The sequence below is a fragment of the Uloborus diversus genome, chromosome 8 (genome assembly GCF_026930045.1).
Source record: "Uloborus diversus isolate 005 chromosome 8, Udiv.v.3.1, whole genome shotgun sequence".
NCBI lineage: Eukaryota > Metazoa > Arthropoda > Arachnida > Araneae > Uloboridae > Uloborus > Uloborus diversus.
This window is the reverse complement of record NC_072738.1, coordinates 111,651,537-111,676,281: the sequence shown is the minus strand read 5'-3', so window position 1 is coordinate 111,676,281 and position 24,745 is coordinate 111,651,537.

Below are 24,745 nucleotides of genomic sequence, written 5' to 3'. Positions count from 1 at the left end.
GCAACGATTGCTTTTTTAAAGCAATTGACAAACCAGGGACCCCATTCCAAATGGCAATATTAATTTGCATGAAAGTTGTATAGGCAAGATAAGTACTGCAGTTTTTGACTGAGCGTAGTCCTCAGTCTTTGACTGAGATCGATTTTTGACTTTTTTGATCTGTACTTATTGTAGCCCAGTAACAGTAACTGTTTTTATCAAAAACCTTTTAAACTACATAATTTTGAGTATATCTTCAATTAAAATCAAAGACACTCGTTTTCTTACGGGTGAGGCATTTTTAAAAAAATATAAATATCGATAAAGGATAGTGCGGGTCTTAAAAACTAAAATATATTGCATTAGCATGTACGTTTCCTTTTTAGCGCATTCACCATTTCCTGGGGTACTAGTGGCTTCTAGGAAAACTTTCTGAAGGTATTGAAATATTCGGAAACTATGAGGAAACTTGACCCGCCCCCTCCTTGTAAAAAATCTTCAAATATGCGTACAAAAATTATTGAAATCAATGGAAAAAGAAACAGTTTTTTAAAAAAACTTTTTTCAGTTTTAGAATATGTTGTCATCCCAAAACTTTCTAATTTCACAAAAATTTCAAAACACAAACACTCCGAGATTCCTTCTCTAATTTTAACATAAATGAAAGCAAAACATTAAGAATAACATTTTCAAAAAAAGATTTCACGTTGAACACAGTGCATAATACTTGAAATATATAATAAACAAAAGAAAATAACGTTACTGCATCAAAAGATTGTCCCTAAAAGAAATTCGTGTAGTAAGTGTTTTCAAAGTAGAACAAAGGTCTTTTCATATCATGCTTTAAGTATTAAAATGGTATAATAAAATCTTCCTGAATATACGCTTGTTTGTTTGGAAAAGAACAACAAAATTCGAGTAGCAAAAATATTTGTAAAGATAAAAAGACAAAGGCGGAGTAATTTCGCTAGAAGATATTATATAAGCTTCAATACAATGGAACATTTTATGTTAAGATGAAATATAAACTCTGAGCATAGATTAAATCGTAGTCTATTGTTATCTCTCATGAAAAAATTGAAAATTCAACACTAAAATATATTTAGACAAGTAATGTTGAAAAACTGCTTTATTTAAATGCTGCCTTCAAATTGGAAGAATTAGTCATAATTCCTGTCATAAATTCTCTCTTTGCCTATTTGCAAAATAATTAAAGCAATTTACTTTTAATTTTTCGCTTGAGCTTTACAATTTAAAATAACTTCTGCTTTGTCTGTAATTCACAAGTTTCTAAAGCAAATAACGTTGTTCATTTGTATTTCATTATTTGCACTAAGTTGAATCCCATCATGCTTGCTGAAATCATTTATTATGTATTATTTTCAGTTTTGTATCGCAATTATTTTATCATTACCGAAAAATTTCATTTTAAATTTTAACTCATTTGAATGCCGGTATATATTTTGGGCAAACACTAGTTAAGCATCAAAAATGATTCCTCGTGCAGCTTATTTTTTATTTAACGAATTATACTTACTAGGTCATAAAAACTCATCACAAAATTGTTCTTATATTCTGGTAAAATAATATTTATAAATGGATGGTGGTAGTACACCAGTACTGTGCAGATTTACGTTGTGTTAGAAATTTGGCAGATAAAGAAATCAACAACTAAACTATTTATCAAACTCATTAATCCAGCTTATTTTCAAAAAATACTCCTACTTATTCAAATACAATGCAAGAAAGACCAAATGCTCTAAGACGTAAAGAATATGGCAGACCAAATAAGTTCAAATTCCCAATACAGATTGAAAACACGCTTGGGACATTTCTGTACCTCAAAGCCATAAGGACGTAAGTTCAAAATTGCGATTTTCCATTTATTGATTCATTGCATGTAGAAGCCTATTCCAAATCGAATCATGGGGATGTAATTCTTTTTAAAAAATGTTTTCAATTTTTACCAGGGTTTAAAAGAGCGCGCGTCCTATCCTTTGCATGGGCCTAAAAAAATTGCTTTCTTTACCCTGTTAAATTATCCTATTGTAATTTACATTCCTCTGGCTCTGAGGTACATATTTAGAGTAAAAAAAAAGAATAATAATAATAATAAAAAAATTATATATATATATATATATATATATATATATATATATATATATATATATATGGAACTTTACAATAGTATAGCTTATGCATCCGAATACTTACGGTACTTTTTGTCCCATAGGGGGCACTTTTCATATAAATTATTTCATATGGGGGTGAAAAATACTTGCACATATTAACGTTAACGTTATACGTTCATGGAAAGCTCTGATTTTTCTTTCGAAGATGGCACCTTTTCAAAATTTCTATGTAAAAAAAAAGGAGTTATAAGCTTTTTAGTTCCCTATTTGAAGGCTTCCATCAACTCAATTCAGTATTTAGTTCATCATATCAACTCTGTCAATAGATAGAATTGTTGTGTCGTTGAATATTTTTGATTTTCGTCTAACACGTTTTCGTCGTTTGCACAAGATTGACAAATAATAAATGGATTTGGCTGATTATTTTCCATTTTAATGTAGTTTTAATGAACTTAATGTTAAAAAAAAATATTTGTGCTTATTGGACACTTACTTATTATCTAATCGACCAGCGGGAATTTCGTCAAACTTTTTTGCGCAAAGTTTTCAATAGCTGAGGCATTTATCAATTGTTTCAAGAGTCGCTGTTTTTGAAGCTAAACACTACGTAGTACTGTTTCTCGGTTTTACCCATGTAAACAAACTAGCACTATTAAAAGAACGTTTTAAATTTTTGTTTAAATGTAAACGAGTCCACCGACTAAATTGGGCAAATCCACAAACAGCACAAAAAATTTCACTATTTTGTCTTAGTGCACAATTTTAAACATTAGCCAAATTTTACAACTTATTTTGGAAACATTTCGTATGAAAATGTTTAGCATCCTTTTATGTTCAAGAGACGTATCTCAGTATTTGGCGACAACATCTTTTCCACGAAAATTAATAACAAACAGTTTTACTAAGTAGGGGAGCATTATCCAAGGTATTCCAAAACGATTACCTCAAATTTGGTAACACTTAAAATTGCAGAAAGAATCTACAATAATTGAAATTTCCCAATATAACAAAAGGGATTATGTGCAGCTACATTTTTAAAAACATTTGTACTTCAATAGCCATATAGAGATACTTTGAGACTCTATGTTCAAAAAAATATCTATATCTTTTGTTAATTTTTTAAACAAGTGTTGTTTAATTTCCTATTTTGGAAGTTCTTCAATTTTGTACGCCCTTAATTGTCGCGTTTTCGTTTCAAAATGAATACTATTTTGTTTTTTAACTATTTTATTTATGCCCTTTTGTTATACGAATTTAATGGATAAGGAAGAAGCTTGATTTTTAATCACTTCAAAGCGGTGTGTTTTGAGTTCTTTCAGTTAAAACAGATAATGAATTAACTAAGTAATTATTTCTCATAATTATTACAGAACCTGGCAACGTCGGGTATTTTTGCTAGTTAGTTAATAAATGAATACGTTAGTGATTATGTAAATTAATGAATGAGTAAACGAAAGGAAATATTTCACTTTCTACTATCCACTTTGCCTCGCATGCACTTGACTAATTTTGAAAAATATTAAAAATACAAAAAAGATTAAAATATACTAAATAAATACTGCACCGAATATTAGAAGATCCCAATTAATATTTAAAATGTTAATGACAAACACTTTATCATTTGATAATATCAAAGTAATATTTCCAACCAAATATTACGATTAGAATATCAATTTTTGAAAATTGCTTGTATTATCCTATACTACAATTTTCAGAGGTAAATTTTCTTGACTGGAGTATAGTACATATGTTACTACAAAGTAATAGTATTACTAGGTGACTAGCACTAAAAGCGGACTATATATTTCCCCATTTCATTTTCTCCCGCATTTTCCAACCAATAGTCCCGGATAGTGCTGCTATACAGCATGATTTAGAAAAAAAAAAAAAAAAAATCAATCAATGAAATCCTACAGAGCCCCACAATTTTAAACGCGCTTAACTCAAATTTTAAAAACGTCCATTTACTACCTTTGCTTCTGACTGCCTCAATTGTTTATTGCTGGGGTCTCAAATACCGACATAAAGGATGGCCTTCCCTGGTTGAAGACCGTCTATTCGCTAGCAAAATTATTGGTTAAATTAAAGAAAAATGTCCCATAAGTGATGGGAAAAGTGTCCCAAAAAGTGTGCCGTAAAATGTTTTAAAAAGAGTGATATGTGCTAATGTTCCAAAAATGCTCCCTAATGCTTTTCTTCAAGTGTGCTAAACGAAAGAAATTTTCTGAAAATTTGTTTTCAGAAAAGTTTTAAAGTCTTCTAAAAAGTTATTTAAAGTCTTGGAAAATAAAAAAACAAGTGTTAAAAATGTGTTCTAAAAGTGTCGAAAGATTTGCAGGAAGGTTTTTGAAAACGAAAAGAGAAAACGATTTACTCGATAAAATGTTCTTAAAATTGGAATAGAAAAGAACAAAATTGATTTTTCGAAAAATCGCTTCGAAGTGCTCACCCCTATGCTAAGAACTAATTTTGTGCCAAATTTCATGAAAATCAGCCGAAAGTCGTTATTTCGAGATAACGACGGACTAGCGATAATCGTGAAAGTTTCAGCCTAGTGGAAATAAGTGCGTTTACAATACTTTTCAGTACTCCATGTTGAAACTGATAATTTGAGGAATTTACTTAATCATTTTCCAGTGATGCTTGCACCAGAAATCCAGACATACAGAGAGATCTAGATTAACAAAGATCCAGAGATCCAGACGTACAGACTTTCAGCTTTATTATTATTAAAGATTAGTATTTTTATTTTTTGTACTTCTGTATTCCGTATTTTATGCATTTTACTTCTGTATTTTGACCATCAATTCATTTTTTCCCTTTTTTATAACTTGCTAGTGTTTTTTTTTTCCTTGCCATTTTTTTTTGAATTATGTATTTTTGCGCTACTTTAAACACTGAGAAACGGTAAATGTGATGAAACTTTCTTAATCAGTTTTATCATTTTACTTTTTTCGGTGGCGATGTTGTACTGATTAAGTGTGCTTTGTACATTATTATTTGGTTTTTCAGCCCCAGTAAACATTTTCATATATACATCATTACTCTCTTAATCGTATTTAGCATATAACTTTCTTAAAGTAAAGACATTTTATTAAATTTATTGATAATATGTTTTTTGTTGTTACTTTGTCTCCCTTAAAATGCATAGGAATGTTTTTTGTTTATTTTTTTTATTTGTTTTTTTTAAATTATTTTTTTAATAGCACAATTAGATGGTCTAATGCCGGAGTAAACTATTTTGCTTAAAGAGTTCTGACTTTAACATGTAAATATGCTGCCAACGTCGCTTTCTGTCTTGAAGTTATTAAAAAAAAAAAATCAAGTGTTATTTGGTAGTACTGCTTACCTATTTTATAAAATACAAACATGTTTTATGTGTATCTATCTATATTCATTTGACTTTGATTCTTTTAATTGAAAAATAAACATTACGTGTGATGGTGCACTCTTGCATAAGAGCATCCAATTCTTAAGCAGTGTACCTTTACATAAGTGCTCCCATTTCTTACTTTTAAATGGATAACTTGTTATTATTTTATATAGAACGATATAACTTTTAGAATATATCGATTCAGGTACTTTGTGTAGTATTATTACTATTATAAAAATGTCAAAATAGAGACTGAAATGTATTTTTAATTCACATTTTATGTGCACGCGTCTTTGATTACAAAAAAAACTCATTTGTCAGAAACGAATTCATTTTTTTTTTTCATGTTTCTACTTTGTTTTCATTCTTTGAGTGTTTTCAATGTTACACTTTGTTTCGGACCTTTACGCCTCGGATTTAGATAAAAGACAAGCAATTTCTGGCACGCAATTATGTTTGCATCAGTGAAAAAGACCTGCTCCTGAAGCAATAAAACTGTAATCAGTGAATGAGAATGTCTGTCTTGGCTGCTGTTATCACTTGCGAAGCAAAGGAAAGCTTGTGAACAAAATCAACAAATTACATTTTTACTTCATTTTCCCCTTTTTGTATGTAGTTATCTTATGTACCGTAATACGTAAACATAAAGTCATCGGACCTAGTACAAAGATGGAATTATGAATTAAGTGTTTTTTTTTACTTCTGAGAGATAAGAGGGATAAAATGTGCATTAAACTAGCGATTATCCGCAAGCGGATTATCCGGGGGGGGGGGAGCAATCAGGAATATGTATGTAAAAGCACACTGTAAAAAAATTCCGAAACGTTCCTGAGTGTTTCCGTGTAACGTTTCAGGATTTCATAGGTTTTTATATACTTCCTGGAAATATTGAGTGTCAACATCAAAAAGTTTCCTGAATGGTTACAAGTTGTCCAAATGCAGACTTCTTTCTGTTGTAAAAAATATTTTTAGCTCCCAGTTTGAAGATTAACTAGGAGTATTTATAAGGTGTATCGGCTTGCCTTCAGTTACGGCTCGTCCATGCTGATTAAACTACCAAAGGGAGCAAATAAGTATGGACTACGCAGCTTTGCAAGAATTGCAATCAAGCGAGATGCTTAATACTTGCAATTCTGGCTTAGCTTGGGCCATTTTTGCAGTACTGCTTTTGCAACTGTCTTGATTAATCAGGAAGGTGCCAAGCTGTTATATTGTCACTACCTAAGATTACTCTAAAGTTCTGGAGACACGACTAGCTTTAAATGGGAAGATTTCTGGATTTTTTAGGAAGGTTACTGAATTTTAGCGGAAAACGTTCCTGGTTTTTGCCAGATATGTTACTGGCAGAAATTGGGCACATCAGCAGCCTATTATTTTCCAGGAACGTTTCTGAATCGTTTTTACAGTGCAAATATAAATGTCTGTTTTTTGGCTAAAAATAGTACATTTTAACTCGGTAAATTTTGTTTATTTTAATTTGCTTATTTATTTTTAATTGCACCTTCTTCATCGTACATCACTTGATTTTTATTAATGTAAAGTTCTGTTGTGCAAAAATACAAAACAGCTTCACTGTACTCTCACTGTAAAAACGATTCAGAAACGTTCCTGGGAAATAATAGGCAGCTGATGTGCCCAATTTCAACCAGTAGCATACCTTACGAAAACCGTGAACGTTTTCGATTACAGTCAGTAACCTTTCTGAAATACTGGGAAATCTTCCCCTGTTAAAGCCAGTCGTGAACCTTCTACAAAAATGGAAAAGGTTTAATCATTTGATTAGAACCTTCCTGGTTTACCAAGAAATCTGCAGAAGCATTAGCGCGACCATGGCCGAAGCCACGTGAATAATTGCATGCAAGAACGATATATATTCCTTGCCTGCAATTCCTACATCGCAAAGCTGCAGCTATCCAGTGACTTATTTGCTCCCATTGGGAGCTTAATCAGACGGGCCGTAATTAAACTAAAGCCGATACACTTAGTAAACACGCTCAGTCAACCTTTAAACTGGCAGCAAAAAACATTTTTCCAACCTTTGAAAAGTCTGCATTCGTGCAACTTTTAGCATTTCAGGAAACTTTTTTTGCGAGTATACTTGATTTTGCGGGGAAATAGGTAAAACCCCTGAAATCCCGAAGCGTTCCACGAAAATAACCAATAACGTTTCGGATTTTTTTTTTTTTTTTTACAGTGTATATATTTTCACTGTTTGTCGAAAGTTTAATGCATCAATCCAGCCAAGTTTTTTAGTAATAACAATTTTTAACTTATAAGTCCCTCCCTTTAGCCTTTTTGCTGTTTATCAAAGATTTTTATTATCCACGGTGCTTTTGCCACCCTATTCCGCGGATAATCGGGTGTTTTGTTTATTTCATTCTTACACATATTCTTATACTACTGATTTTAAAACCTACGCTTTTTCTCCATATGGTAAATTTTTAAATACGCTTTTAAAACGAGTTTTGAAGTCGATTAATAAGAAAAGAAAAAAATATTTTGTATATGTTTCATATACAGTGCTGGCCAAATTATTACACTAAGACTGTTTTAAAAGCAAATTCTTTATTGATTACTTAATTATAGACACACTAACGAACAGTGAAATAAAGTAAAATAATTATCTAATATTTAGTATGAATTCCCTTGCTCTTGATGAGCATTTTAAATCTTTTTGGCATACTTTTCACAAGGTTTACACCATTTCTTAACACTTTTTTAAAAAGGAGGTAAAAAATTGTCTATACTCACTATTATATGTACTAACATACACATACTCACTAATTACCTAACACTAACTTTAAATATAACAATATTATATATAATATCAATATAACTATGTAACAATATAACTTATAAAAAGAACTAGTGAACTGTTTAAGCTGATTGAGGTTTTATTCCTGGTAGGTAGATAAACAAAGAACATACACAAAGAAGACAGTGCTGCCACCTGCAAACATTAAATTATGCTAAAATAACGTAATAATCAGTGTACAGTATGTACTGTACTTTAACCGTAAAATAAATAGTATTTTAGTACAAATAGTGCACAAAAAAAAAATCTCTTAAGTCTAATAATTTGGCCAGCACTGTAAGTATACATAGGATACTTAAAAAATATTCCAGAAAAAATCTATTCATCATCTTACAGGATGCAGATGACAATGGAATAAACTATTGATAAAAACTAATTCCATTTTATAACCTAACCAGGTTTTTGTACCAGTAAATATAGATTGCCCACCAACTAATGATTTAAATATATTTTTTCGAAAATCAATTACGATGTGATTTACTATTCTTTTTTTTTTTGCAATTGAGTGTTTTATTTCATTAAAAATGTAAAAATGACGCTAAATTTGTAAATGACGTAAGGATAAAGTTTTATCTTTAAAACTAGAAAATCGCCCGTCAAGATATAACGGATGAAAATTGCTTCTACATTTCAACGAAGCAACTGCCTGTTTGGTGATATTTTGATAGTTGACATTTTAACCCTAACTGCAGTGGATTAACAATAAACTCCGGTAGATACCGTTCATTGTTGACCACTTTTTTCGTTTCTTCTATCTCCTAAAATGAGAGTCTTACAAGTGAAACAGTTAAGCTGCAGGATCCAGTTCAGCCTGCATGTTAAACATTACCAAAGCACATTATCAAATTATCATGCTATGGCGCGAGTTTCATTGTGACGTCAGGAGCATTACTCGATCATTGGCTATTATATGTATATGAGGATGGCAAAGTATTTAAAATGTGATTAATTTTTAAGAAACTAGTACGCATGTGCAATATGATATAACGAATGAAAATTGCTACTACATTTCAACGAAACAACTACCTGTTTGGTGATATTTTGATAGTTGACATTTTAACCCTAACTGCAGTGGATTAACAATAAACTCCGGTAGATACCGTTCATTGTTGACCACTTTTTTCGTTTCTTCTATCTCCTAAAATGAGAGTCTTACCAGTGAAACAGTTAAGCTGCAGGATCCAATTCAGCCTGCATGTTAAACATTACCAAAACACATTATCAAATTATCATGCTATGGCGCGAGTTTCATTGTGACGTCGGGAGCATTACTCGATCATTGGCTATTATATGTATATGAGGATGGCAAAAGTATTTAAAATGTGATTAATTTTTAAGAAACTAGTACGCATGTGCAATATGGTCGAGCGAAAAAAAAAACATTTTTTTTTTTTTTTTTTGCGAGTTGCAATAGCGCGCAAGTTATAATATCTTTCAAGCGATAGTTATAATATCTTTCAAACGCGCATCAAAACAGAAAATTCGAAAAAAATAGAAAATTTCACGTTTTTTTACGTTTTTTTCTTTTAATTTTGTTTCAATGTCGTTTAATGTTCTAAAACTGAAAAGTTGCGATTGGTAAAGCTTTCAGATATTAAAAAGAAATATTGAAATAAGATAATGTCTTCTGACCTAGGAACAAGCCAGAAAAATTAAAAATATGGAAAACTTAATCTACTATGCAATAAAACTAACAAACGGAAAAAAAATGGTTTTTTCTTTTTTTCCTACAGAAACTATAAAAAATTAGCATCTGAAAAAAAAATGTAGTACACTAATTTTAATTCACAAATTTGCTTTCATGTATTTGGATCTTATTTTAAATAAGAATAACATAATTGGCAGGAATGTACACTAGTCATTTTAAAAATCAACATTGTTTCAAGAATTGGCTTTCAGCTGCTCTTTTGAGCTTTCCTTCTAGTGCATTAAGGCGGGAAAAGCATAAAATATGTTCAATAATTGAGTAAGAGTTTACATGATTCGAATCATTGGTACGAAAATGCTTGGAAAAAAATCATCCATTAGATTTTAATTCCCATGCGTTGTTTCCTATCACTTCAAACAATGGGACATTTCAGAGTTCAGGAACTATCCGCGGTAACAACTCGATGCAAAAAACTGGATGTTCGTTCACTCTATGTACAACTCGCAAAATAACGCAAAAAAAAAATAAATAAATACAAATAAATAAGTAAGTAAAATTAATAATAATAATAATAACAACACTATTAATGAAATAATAATACTAATAATAATGTAACAACAACAAAAATGAATAATAATAATAACATTAATAATATCTATAAATATCACAACAATAATAATAAAAGGAATAATAACCATAATATTAGGAATAATAACGATAATAATAATAATAATATAACTAAAGTAGTAGTAATAGTATTAACAATAGTAGTATACAGTAGAACTCGTTTATAACGAGCCCTGATTTAACGAGAATTTGGATTAAGTGAGGAAATCGGGAATAATTTGGTTGGTGCAATGTTAAGTCTATGGGATCTTAACTCGCTTTTAACGAGCGAACCCCGCTTAAAGCGATCAATATTTTTGTGATTCATAAATTGTCATTGACTTCCAGTTCAGTTTATCTTTTCTTTGAAAAATTCTTTTAACTTTTTGAAGCCAATCGAAAGTTAGTGCTAAGACATACGTCCTAAGAATAAGCGTTCAGGGTACTTTTTTTAAAAATTTATTGCAGAGTAGAGAAGCATTTGAATCTTACTACTATTATATATGCGAAAGTTTGTCTGCATGGATGTATGGATGTTTGTTATTCTTTCATGCAAAAACTACTTAATGGATTTTGATGAAACTTTACAATAATAAAGCTTATGCATCAGAATAACACATAGAGTAAATTTCGTCCCGTTATGGGGGGCAAAACCCCCTTAGGGGGGCAATGAAACACAATTTTCGTATAAAGTCTCTAATATGGGGCTGAAAAATACTTGCACATATTAATATTATATGTCAATCGAAAGCTCTGATTTTTCTGCTGGAAATGGCACCTGCTCGAAATTTCTAAGTAAAATAAAAAACGAGTTATGAGCGTTTTAGTTCCATGTTCGAAGGCTTTCCTTAACTCAATACAGTATATAGTGTATCAACTCAACCCCCTGTCGATAGCGACAGTTGTTGTATTGTTGACTATTTTTGCTTTATGTCTGACTGTTCAAGGCTTTTCTCAAATTAAATCTTAAAGTATGATTTTTGCACAATTTTTTTCCAGTTTAACGCAATTTTGAGGCAATTAATGTTTTTTTTAATATTTATTTCTGTTGACTGAGTATTAGATCGACCAGCAGGAATCTCGCCAAACTGTTTTTGCAGAATCATTTCAATAGCTAAGAAATTTGGCAATTTTTTCAATTGTCGCTGCTTTTGAAGCTAAATCCTACGCGAATGCTGTTTCTCGGTTTTTCCCATGTAACCAAAAGATCACCATTTCTTTATATTTCCTTCTTTAAATTATTTTTTAACATGTAAAATAATTCGCCAACTAAATTAAGCCAATTTCATAAACAGCACAAATTTGCGCACACTTTCAATTGTCAAATTTTACTACTTATTTTAGAAAGATTTTGGGTAAGATCATTTTATGGTCACCAGAAGTATCTCAGTATTTGGCGACACTATCTCTTTGATGAAAATTAGTAACACAGATTTCTATAAAGTAGGGTGGGGGAGCCTTATCCAAGGTATCCCAAAACGATTACCGCAAATTTGGTGATATTTTAAATCACAGTAAGGGATTACGGGCGGCTACATTTTTTAAAAGTTTGTACTGCAATAGCAACAAAGAAAAGATGTTGGACTACGTTAAAAAAAAAAAAGAGAGAGATAAATCTTTTTAAACAAGTGAAGTTTAAATTCATATTTTGGAAATTCCTCAAATTTGTATTTTCTAAAATGTCGATCACGTCAAAGCGGTGTGTTTTGAGTTATTTCAGTTAAAGAAGAAAACTAATAAAAGTAAGCGATTGTTTCTTATTATTGTAGACCTAGGCAACGCCGAGTATTTTTGCTATGTAGAATAACTTGGTAACTAAATAAAGAAAGTGATTAAATAAAGACTGCCCCCTACCCCCAGTTACCGTCGAAAAGAGATTTATATTTCGTCAGGGATTGCCAAATTCATGTAAAACATTTTCTTTAATATCTTATGAATATAGATTAAGCAAACATTTTAAGCAGTTTTATAAAATTGGCAAGTCTCTGGCGAATGTATGGTGCTGTGGTCCTTTAGCGATAAATAACGGATTTATTTATATTATTTTACATTTTTACGCTGCTTTTAATTGCAAAAATAGAAAATGATATTTAAAAATTATTCGATAGGCAGTTATGATAACGCGGTTGGGACGAGTGTTGAATACTCTTGGCGTTACAGCCAGTCCAAGCTTGGGGACAAACCATTTTTTGGTAACTATTTGACCTCAGTCTGCGTTGAACATTAACCTGAATCAATAGAAAAAAAAAATACGTTAACGTGAGCGAAGCCGCTGGTAAAAGCTAGTAATATATATTTGTCGACGCCAATATGTTATCTTTTCTGGGGATATTGCAGCTTAAATTCAAGCAAATGCAGATAAAAACAAATGATTAAAGCAACGACGATAATGATAAATGCGAAGAATTTGAAATTGAACGACCGTCCACGTCAATGGCTTTTGATGTGAAGAAATACAAACTTTTGTTTTTTAAGTCAGAGGTGTAAGTGTCGATATATGTTCGGGTTTGCAAGAAAGATACAATGAGGTTATAAGGCAGTTCAAAGCAAATTAACCAGAAATAATAATAATAATAAGCAATTAGGAGAAAAAGGGGCACATGTGAACATTTTTGTTTTTCATTTCTTAATTTCTCAGAAAATATTTTCATTTTCACACAGAAAATGGGTTTCCATGATTGAATAGTATTTTCTTTGTGCCATGGAATTTTTTCAGATTAAAAAAAATCTATACTTTATGGCCTTTTTAAAAACTTCTTTAATTGCTCACATGTGCCCCTATAGGGGGGCCCATATGAACACATTAACGTCTATACTAATTAGATTCAAGGGTTTATCACCTATATTGTCAGTTTGAGTTTTACAGTAGCTGTCATTTAGAAAATATTTTTTCTGAATTATAGAACCCTGCTCATTGTCAAATTTTAAAGTTTCATAAAATGTTCTAATCAATGGATCAATTAAAAAAAAATCTTATAAGACTACACAATGAAAATAATATTTTATTTTATAAAGTAACAGTTAAAATAAGCCTACACTAATATTTATACTTCCGGAGAGGATATGGGAGCTTTTCATATGTGCCCCTACATATTGCGTTCACAAGTGCCCCGGCAAATACCTTAGAACTAATTTTCAAAAATAAATATTTTTTAATTTTCTTACAACATTTAAACATTGGCTTAAATTTACGTGAATATAATAGTTTGCAATAGTTAAATATTGCTTATTAATTAGCTTATAATATGTTTTTACACGTTTACGAAGACAGTGATAAAAGTTCATCAACATCTGCTAAAACAAAGAAGCTGTCACCGCAGGAACATAAACTGACTCCAAGCTCTGAAAGTTTCTTTAAAAAGTAGGGCTGATACCGCTATTACTTGAGAATTTTTTAAAATTTTCTGTTTGACGTTATCCTAGTAAAAAATAGCATGTACACATGTTCCCCGTGCTCATATGAGCCCAACTTTTAACTTATGTATGAATATTCATAATCCTAAGTCCCTTCGCTCTCGTCATAAGCTAGTTTGACTGTAATAATGATAGTAGTAATAATGATAATAAACACATGCTGTGATAGTTTTAAAAGTTTATAATTACTTTTCAGTTTTCAGTGTTCTAATGTTTTCTGAAAGTGTAAAGTCAATACACCTTTTCAGAGGAAAATATAAATATTTTTAAAGATCATTTCTCTGGAATAAGTCCAAATTCAGCCGCAATCATCAAAGGTTCCCAACCGAGTAAGTCATTTCAGCAACCCTTTTCTAAAGTCTCCTGCCCGACTTTCATCCGAATTTTTGTCACGATTTTCCATCTTGATATCTGTTTGTGTCATCAGTGAGTTATCAGAATACTTACTTTTCTTCTTGAAAGCTTTTTCCGAGATATTCGTAGAATCTCTTACACATGAGCAAGCTATGACAAACATTACTGTAATATGTCTTTGCGTTATGATTTAAAGTGTTTCTCTCTTAGTACTTGAAGAAGGTTACAATAATTCGTCTTTTTTGATTCCTTTTTCCAGAAAAAAGAATTAAACTTTTAATAAAAACGATATTGAGAAATGATTTTTGTCTACATTTGAGGTTTCTAGTTTTTAGAGTAAATGTTTAATAAAGACTTCTATCACAAAATAATATGAAAACTTTACAATATGAATAAAAATATGAAAAGATTTGAAAACTACTCCGCGATTATTTTTTAAGAAAAAAATAATATTTCAAAACTTTTCTTTTCTTTTACGTCGTGTTACATTGTAACTTGGATTGTAGGAGACACCGTGTAGGGGTTTTGTGCTCCCTGCAAAGACAATATATTTTTCTCTCCCATTATATTTGTCCTTAGAGAAAATTAAAGTAACATTTTTAGATAAAGTTTATTCTTGTGCTCATTATTCTATATTTGCCTACATACGCTGTTGGAGCTTAGGATGTCAGAGTGTTTAAGAAGATCTTAACACACATTTATTGACCCAAATCACGCTTCAAATTACTGTTTACATTGTTGTGAATGTAAAAAAAGAAGAAAAAAACTGTAGACATAAATTGATATTTCTAAAAAGATCGACTTAGTTTGCATAATGTATTTTCTAAATGCTAATTTATTTACACAAATGTTTTTAAATTTTATATTTTTGAATAAAAATTTAAAATCCTGAGTAATTTTATAAAGTTATAAATATTGTTCACTATATTTATGTTTCCTGTAAAATGTATTCTGATAGAATAACTATGAAGAAATATAATTTTCCTTGTCTTAAGTTGAGCAGTGGAAATTTTAAAACTTGCAATATAAAATGCGCAACTTTTGAATAAGGCGCCATTTTTTCAATGTTTTGTTGACATCAATGTTCAATGTTATGTTGCTATCATTTCTAGCATCTGTTATTTGATTAGCAGTTCTTATTAGAGTTGTATTTGTTGACATGGAAATGTTCACAAACGAGCCGTGCGTTATAGTCACCAAAACTTATTAACAAAACCTTGAAATAGGGAAAGAGACGTAAAGATATACCTTTCATCTCTGTGACTTTTCCTTTGTGAGGTTATCTTCAGCCTTACGTGTACGCTGAAAAAAAGTATACCATTTAACAGTTAAAGGCCTTATTTAGCACGTCATAGCCGATGTCACGTCGGATGTCGGGTTTTTGCCAATTTCATCAAGCTCAACAAATCATGCCGGTTCAGTGGAGGTGATCATTTACCGAATAGTGCTTTACATAACAAATAAATACCTTTGTGCTTGAAAATAAAGTGAATGAATTACCAACGTTTTAATGCAAAAAAATTGCACGTTACAGTCAGTAAATGTACTGCATATGTATTTTTAGTAGTTTCGTTTTTTGGAATAATACGCAATGTTTATGGAATTTCTTGGAAATTTATAACTTAATAGTTTTTTCCAGACGGAATTAGATAATAAATTTTTGCTTTAGTTGTCATTTTGTCTTTTTTGTTTGGTTAAATTTCATTTTTTTGCCACTTATACTGTCTTTTGTTCCTCCGTGTTGCTTTCCTTGGATGACTTTTCATCCAAAATCTCACACTTATTTGCATTTAAAAAAGGGTTCCTTGCAAACCAGAAATACGTGTCTGCAGTTATTTGTAATTTGTGCACATTAAAACGTTGGTCATTTATTCGTTCAATTGTTTTACACTTTTAAATCAGCGTTGCTATTGAATGTAATTATAGAAGAGTATGCATTTCATTGTATGTAAATGTTTCAACAGCTTCTAAAAGTTACGCATTATATGGGACACCCTTTATAAGAGCAATATTTTTTCCACTGAGAATGTATGTTTAGAAACAGCTTACAAATTTTAATTTTTATAATTTCTGAAAAATGAATTTGCATTGAGTAGGATGTTTTGCATATTTTTCAATCTCTTGCGGATATAAAAATGGTGGAAATGGTTTGAAAATGTATTACAAGACATTAAAGCAAGTTTTAAGAATGAAACAGATGAAAATTCAATGTTTCTTAAGTTATCGCTCGATAGGCCTAGTTTTGGAAGGCTTCCAATTGTTTTTTATTCTTCTGGTAATCATCTTTCACTAAATAAAAAGAGGAAAAAAAAACTCCTTCAAAATACAGTCAACGTCTTCTAATTTGGAATAAGTCAAAATATAAGAGAACAAGAGAGTAAAAGAAATGTAAAACTTTGCATTTTTAAGATTAAAGGAATGCGGTTTTTTGTAAGCTAAATACCGAAATACAAATCAAAAAGATTTTTTTTTTTTTTTAACTACACTTCTTGAAGAATAATATTTCAGTTTTTAAAATATTGCAGACTTCGTCTGGAAATCGTAACATGACTCACAAGTATACTTGCTGGCTTCAAGAACCATTAATATAACGCAGAAAAAAGAAAACAAAAACTCGTATGAATATAAATTTTTCGAAGCAAATATTTATTTTTCTTTTCAGCATTATAACTTTTTTTTCGTCATTTTATTTTTTATCGTATGAAAATTGATGCGCTGTCTAACGAAAAAAGTCTTTAAAAATGGAATTTCGATCAAAAATAGCATTTTAATTTGTCAAGCATGTAAAAGTGCCTCACATTTGAGGTAATTTATTTTGAATGATTTCTATACACTCTACTGGCTATGAAAGCTTCTATACCAAGAAAACGAGGTGCACACACTTAAAATTTACATAACTTTAAAAAGATGATGTGATTTGCAAATAGTTTGATTTCCAATTAAAAGAAGCTTCGGTAGCATTACCTATAATGTATTTCATTAAAGAAATTTAGAAGCAGGTTTCTCGCACGCAAATTGCACTGAGCATTGTTTACGTGGGGAACATGTATAATGAAAGACAAACGCTAACTAGTTTTTTTTTTGTGTGTTTGATAGAGGTTTAATTGTAATTCACTCGGCTTGTTGTTTATATTATCACAGTGTCACTGCTGGTCCCGGACGAGATCATATGACTCTCTGCCAAACATGGAATCGCTGGGTTTGGTTGAAGGGGAGCTTAAGAAATGCTGTGCTGTAGCTCAGAAGTTCGCTGTTACTAATAGCGGATGTGACAGACATGTTGCCAGTGGGGACAGCCACATCCCAAAACCCAAATTAAGAAATGGGATTGTTTGCAAGACAACATGCATGTTGGAACATTTTTACAACATTTGCAACAGCATGTAATATCAGCATGGCAACTACAGCTTGGGTAACCTTTATCGCTGCATAATATTCAAAGGCATAATCGCATTCAATGGTATGATCAACGACAAACTTGGAAGAACAAATTTATGTGTGACGTTATGTTTTAACGTGTGACGTATGTGTGCGACGTTATGTTTTCAGACTAGTCCCGGCTATAACAACAACATAGTAATGGTTTCTTATGTGTTTGGTTGCATCGTTGAGACAATACATTATCAGAGAACATGACACTTCATCATGCTGTCTTATCTGCTGAAGTGATGGTACGGGAGAGCTAGTGGTCACACTTCTCGGTCAGCTTTTGTTCTCACTGACCGTACTTTGAGCAATAGAAGTTACTTTTTTTGCAGTATAAAGGCCCATGATTCTGCACCTAACTCAAACCCTGAAAAATGCAAATTTTGATCGGCATACTGCACACTCGCATTTTTCTGGCGTTGTACGCAAGTATGTATTTCAGAAAACGTTCCGCTGTTTTCCTGAGGAGAGCGTTCTTCAGATACTTCACAAATTGAAACTCCTGGGTAATGGTTGCGGTGAGTTAGACAGCAAACACCGTTCACTGCAGTCGATAAAAACTGGTGTCTCACAAATGTGTTAAGTTCAATAAACGTTTTTCAATCTAAAGTGTTGCCAGGGAACCATAGGAATAGTGCAACAATGAGAAAGGTTCAAATAGGTCATATTTGAAAGAACATATTAATACATATTTGGATGCAAAAATTGCTTTCGAGGTATGAAGTCTTAAAATATGTGGACGGTTTTAGGATAAGTGGCAAATTTAAAGAGTGAACCGAGAAAATGAAACTGTCAAATTATTTCACTATCTGCTTGTGGCAGAATATCTGCAAAGCGGGTGAAAGATGTCCTCCATTACTCATTGATACTCGCTAAATTTGGTGATTTTTTTTTTTAAATTTCGATTTGCTTTAAAAATCTCATTTTTCAGTGAAGGGGAAGAATGACAAATAGTTTATGCATCCAGAAAAAAAAATGTGCTGGACTGTTTCAATTACTACATTTACGAATTTTTATTTATTTATTTATTTATTTATTTTAATTTTTACTCTATAGTAAGGGATCCTGGTAACAATAAATTTTATAGAAGTAATGCTTTAGTTTCAATCTATGTTCTTGCATTTTTTAGAGCTTTTGCCATATCAAATTTATTACAACCTTTTAATATTAATTTTAACTAACATTGGAACTACACATGACAAATCACTTAAGTTCCAATACTTTAATATTGTGCTATGTAAGATTGATTTGTAATTGTTAGTTTCATTTCCGATTAATTAATACACCATAAAATATTACTGGATATTAACGGAACACTATTTCTTACAGTCTGTACTTTTTACACGAGAAAGAAAGCTTACGTCACCCCATTCAGTACAGTCGATGAAGTCTATGCCAACTATGTCGCGATTGAAATTTTTACTGCTAAACTTTTACCTTATTGTGTGCGTTTCTTCAATCGTGACTAATGATTACGTTTCATAAATAAAATTAACTAAACAGAAATTTCATATGAGCTGAACTCTATTGCACCTGTCTCACACACAATTCTTAATCTTTTCCTCTGATTAGAAATGTCTGTTGAGGTAAAAAGTGGCAAATATCTTCTTCCCCAACCATTTTTTTTTCTAAACTAGAATAATATCGGATTAAATATTTTCCGAAGTAATCTTCTTTACTTAAGTCATGCATTATTTCAATCATTTAGACGAAGATTCATTAATAATTCATGAGACAGGAGACTGATTACGTATGCTAAGTTCAGGTTTCAAAAAAATATTTCAGTTTAATGTAAACAAAGAGGCAAGTATTATTTGTTACAGTAATGGCAGAAAAGTTTTTTTTTCTGAACTTTATCTTATCTAATCACTGAAAAAAATCTGACACGTAGTTTGATAATAGGCTTAAATAATGCTTCTGCAAGAGATACTCTTTAAATTTTAGATTTCTTTGTGTTTTAACGTAGAATATTAATCAAATGAGATAATGTGTTACGAAACTATAAAAAAAAAATACTAAGAAAACTACGTGGTTTGTAAAAAAAATGTATTAGGTATGTTTCACAGTTTCAGAAAATATTTTTTTTTTTTTTTTTTTTTTTTGTAAGCAGGACACTGAGATAACCCATTTCTGAAAACCACTTCCTTGTGTATCCAAACACTATTTAATTAAAATTAAGTAAACTGGGCACTTATAAAATGTTAAAATCAGCACTTCTGCTTATAACATCGCTAATGGTGAATAGTGGTATATAAGAAACTGTGTAGTTTTAAATTGTAAAATTAAACAACTTTATTATTTCTTTTTCGGCAGGTTTATTACAATGAAACATTTTGTTCTGGGAAAAGTGCTAACATATGAGAAAAGAAGAAATTAAAAAAAACGAAAAACGACATTGGAGGTCACATGATGTTGTTTACCAGAAAAAGAGATTGTATTCCACTATACATGTTTTTTCTTTTAGTTTTTAATTTTCTTATATAAAATGAGAGCATTCATGTTTACAAAAAATTTGGAATTAAAAGTTTTATGGTAAGAGCCCTAAGTTAAGCACATACTCTAAATGATAGGCTTTAGCGTTTGTCATTATTCTATTGCCATGCCATATTTTGAGACAATTCAAACGATTTTATTTCGCTCAAAATTAAAAAAAAATCTTGTTGCAAAACTGTTAAAAATGTTACCAAGTAGATTTGCATAAACGATTTAAAACACTCTGGTCTTCTCTAAGGGTTGTCTTTTACTTTTGATCTCAAGATTCAGTCTCTCACAGGTTAACTGCGGATAACGTACAGTAAACTCCCGATTATCCGCAGATTAGGTCGCGCAGTAACCGCGGATAGGTGAAACCGCGGATAGTCCGAAATATAGGTAAAATACGGTACTGATGTATACAAGAGCTAAAACATAAGAATAAAACTCGCATATATTTAAGTCGTAGCTAAAAACAATGACATTTATTGTGAAAAATGCATGTAAAAGCTAAAAACAAGCAACAACATAATCATAACTCACCATCGTTGAAGAAACAAAAATGTGAAAAAACCCGCGGATAATCCAAACCGTGCATAACCCGACCGCCGATAATCGCGAGTTTACTGTATTTAATTTTCAATTAATACCGACTGCACGTGTTCAGGTAACCCGAACGGTTTTCATCTCTCAAGTTTTTTTTTTTTTTTAAATCAACGCACGACTATGGAATTTTAATTGTATGTAATGTTATCAATGTGAAAGTGTAAGAGGATTTCAATAGAACTAAATAAATAGGAATACCTAGCATATCAAATGATTTGTCTTGCTCTATAAGACTATGATATCAAACAGCATCTTCCTTATTTCTTACCTTTTAGTGTTTTTTGTCGTAGTCGCTATGGTGAAATATTGTGAATACAAAGACTGCTAAATTAAAAAAAAATCGTCTCCTGCTATTTGTTGAATTCGGTTAAAATGTAGTTACCCGGAACATAATAACGAATTGAGTAATGCCTTATTCATCAAAATCGGATGAATGTTTTAATGGCTACGATGGAACATACGTGTAGAAACATACACAGACTGACAAAATCATAATGCTTTCTTTTAACTACGCCGTAGTTTAACTACGCCACACGTGTATGCAGTAATCTGCTAAATTTCGGCGTTAAAACTTAGTTGATTTCCGTTTGCACTGTGTGGTTTTTCTATGAATTTTTAAAATGGTCAAAAACTTTTCGGACACACTGTACTTTAAAAATCAAAGTAAAGAAAAGTGATGCATCCTATTAACTACCAGTTTAAGCACACTTTAAAAAAACATTATGTATTAAAAAACATTTAAAAAAATGAACGGCATGATAGTTTCAGAATAAAATTGATCGACCATTGCATTTTTTATTGTCACCGTACTTAAAAAAGTGTTATTATTACAAAAGATTAAAAAAATGCTCAACGGATCAAATTAAGTCGTATACAAACATCAAAACCGATATAGATAATTATAATAGGTGAAAAAAAATCATGTGGTTTTTTTAAAGGAGAAAAATAATTATTTATGTCAACAAATCTTAGAAAATAAATAAAACATAGCGATTATATATGCCACGAACATTATGAACTGCTCTTCAGAAAAAAAAGTTATCCTTTTCAATTAAAGCTAGATAATATCTCAAATCATTTACCACTACTTTAAAATTTCATTATTTTTTATCTCTCTCTAAAAGCAGTTTACTTTTGAAACGATTTCCTTTCAGAGTATTTTCAATTACTTGCCAGCGCTAAGCTTTTGAAGCAGTTTTCTCTTTAAGATATTCTTTTGTTATAAAAAAAACAACGTCTGTAGTACTTTTATAAATATTAAATGAACATTTCATTTTGTACATTAATTCTAATTTTTCATAAAATCTTCTGTGGGTTGTGTTTATTTGTTTTGAATAAAAACGAATAAAATATTTTTAGATTCATACTCTCTAAAGCTTGCAATATTTATCATAAAAATAGATATATTAATAAACGGTTAAATGTTTATCATAAAATACATATCTACTTTCTTTTCTATGTTTTCATCCTTTTTACGACATTTTACCTTTCTGAGCTTATTTCTTTTTTACAAAAATAGGATATTTGTAGCGACATGCCCTATTTAACGTACTACTATAGCTAAAAAAAATAATAATAATAATAAAAAGGAACTAACTTTTGTAAAATTCACCATAAATTGCCGACAGTTCAGTGAAAAAAAGTACATGAATTATACACCAAAGTGTAAACTTGTTTTGAGACTGATATAGCTTAATAGATATATGTACCATGCAAATGCATTAACTAGCAATTTACCTTAAAACATCCTTAAGCTTATTTTTGCAATGCAAGAAAAATAAGTAAGATCTTCATAAACAAGTGTTTTTTGATGATGTTTATTAAATTATTAGATGGTGTAATTCTTTTATCTTGGATTTAATAAGACTTAATATTACTTAAGAACGTGCTTATTTGTAAAAATCAAACATCACTGTAAAAACGATTCAGAAACGTTCCTGGAAAATAATGGGCAGCTGATGTGGAAAAACTTCTGCCAGTAACATATCTTGCTAAATCCAGGAAAGTTTTCCGCTAAAATTCAGTATCCTTTATGATATTATCCTGGAAGTCTCCTGAAAAATTCAGAAATCTTCCCGTTAAAAGCCAGTCGTGTCTCTGGAAAAGTAGAGTAAACATAGGAAGGTATAATACACTCAGTAACATTGAAAATAGCACCCCAAGAAAGAAGCATTGGATTGAAGTGAAATTTAATGTACAGAATAATACTGATGAGAGATACACTTAATGCCAAAATCTGGACAATTAAACAAATACAGGCTAAGAAATGAGATAAATACAGTGCTATTTTAATAGCACGTTGAACCTCTTTTGCTGCAATACATGCCGCATTACGGTCCGACATGAGACTAATTAAAAGTCTGATGTTGTGCTGAGACATATGGACCCATAACATTTGAACAGCACTTCTAAATCTTGCGCAGAGTAGCACGGCGATATTTGGAATTTCAGCTGATCCCATACATGGTCTATAGGGGACAAGTCGAGGGAGCGGGCAGGCTATAGAAGAGTCTCAAAAGAACGTAAGAAATCTTGAGCAACTCTAGCTGTATGCGGGCAAGCATTATCCTGCTCGAAAATTGCTCCTGGGAGGCCATATAGAAACGGTTTTAAATGTGGTTGCAGAATATCATTAACATAACGCTGACCTGTTAAGGTTCCACGTACCACAACTAGAGCGGACCTGCTATCGTAGGCTATATCCTTCCAGACCACTATGCCCGCTGTGCGGGCAGTGTGTCGTGCGATAAAATGGGAAGAGTGGTACCTTTTACCAGGGCGCCTCCACATCCGTATGCGAAGAACATCTGACCCCAAAACGAATCGGGATTCATCACTGAGCACTACCTTTTGCCAATCAGTGACATCCCACATCGCTCTGGCTTCGCACCATTGCAGACGGAGTTGCCATGTTTTGGTGTTAAAGGGAGTGCACGAAAATGGTGCTTGGGCTGCGGATTTACTTCCGCAAGACGATTAGAAATGATTCGGGGAACAACGGCTGTTCATTGTTGTACCCACGTTGTACCACGTTGTAACCTCACGTCTGCTTTTATGGTGAAACGAGTCAATGTGGGATCCACGAGCGCTTTCCGGACGATCCTTCTTCCTATCTCCTCGTGGTCTTCCTGGTCGCTAAAGACCCGATTTTTTTTTTTTTTTTTTTTTTTTTTTTTGCACGTGTGTACCATCTCGTTTCCACTGCCTCCAACAGTTTCTAACGGAACAATCCGAACGATTCACCTGGGCAGCAACACGACTCGCCGAATAATCTACAATTTTCATGCCGATGATTAAACTTCTATTAAACTTTTTAATTCGTCTTCCTTGCGTCCTTCACTCATTAAGGTTCTCCGACAATCCTGATGTAATCGTAACATTTATGATCATAAATTATGCACTGGTTTATATAGCACCATTTCCCGATTTCACCGATACTGTAGGGAAAACGGTCATGTGCATTGACACCAAACTTAGATCATATGCATATCAAATGTCACACTTCTTATATGCAAAATTTCACGATTATAACTTTCTTCTTTCTAGGGTAGCTATTTTCAATGTTCCTGAGCGTATAATACCTTGACATTTTCCTGATTTATCAAGGAAGTTATAAAAGCATTATTGCAAACATGGTCAAAGCTAAGCCAGAATTTCTGCTAAGTATCGAGAACTTTACTCGCCTGCAATTCATGCAAAGCAATGTAGTCCATACTTAATTGCTCCCAAAGGAAACTTAATTAGCATGGACGGGCCATAATTGCACTAGAGCCGATAAAGTATAACAAATACGCTCAGTTATTATTAAACTGGGAGGCAAAAATATTTTTCACAACAGTGAAAAGTCTGCATTCGTGCAACTTGTAGCAATTCAAAAAACGTTTTGACAATGTTACTGTATTTTTCCAGGAAGTGGATTA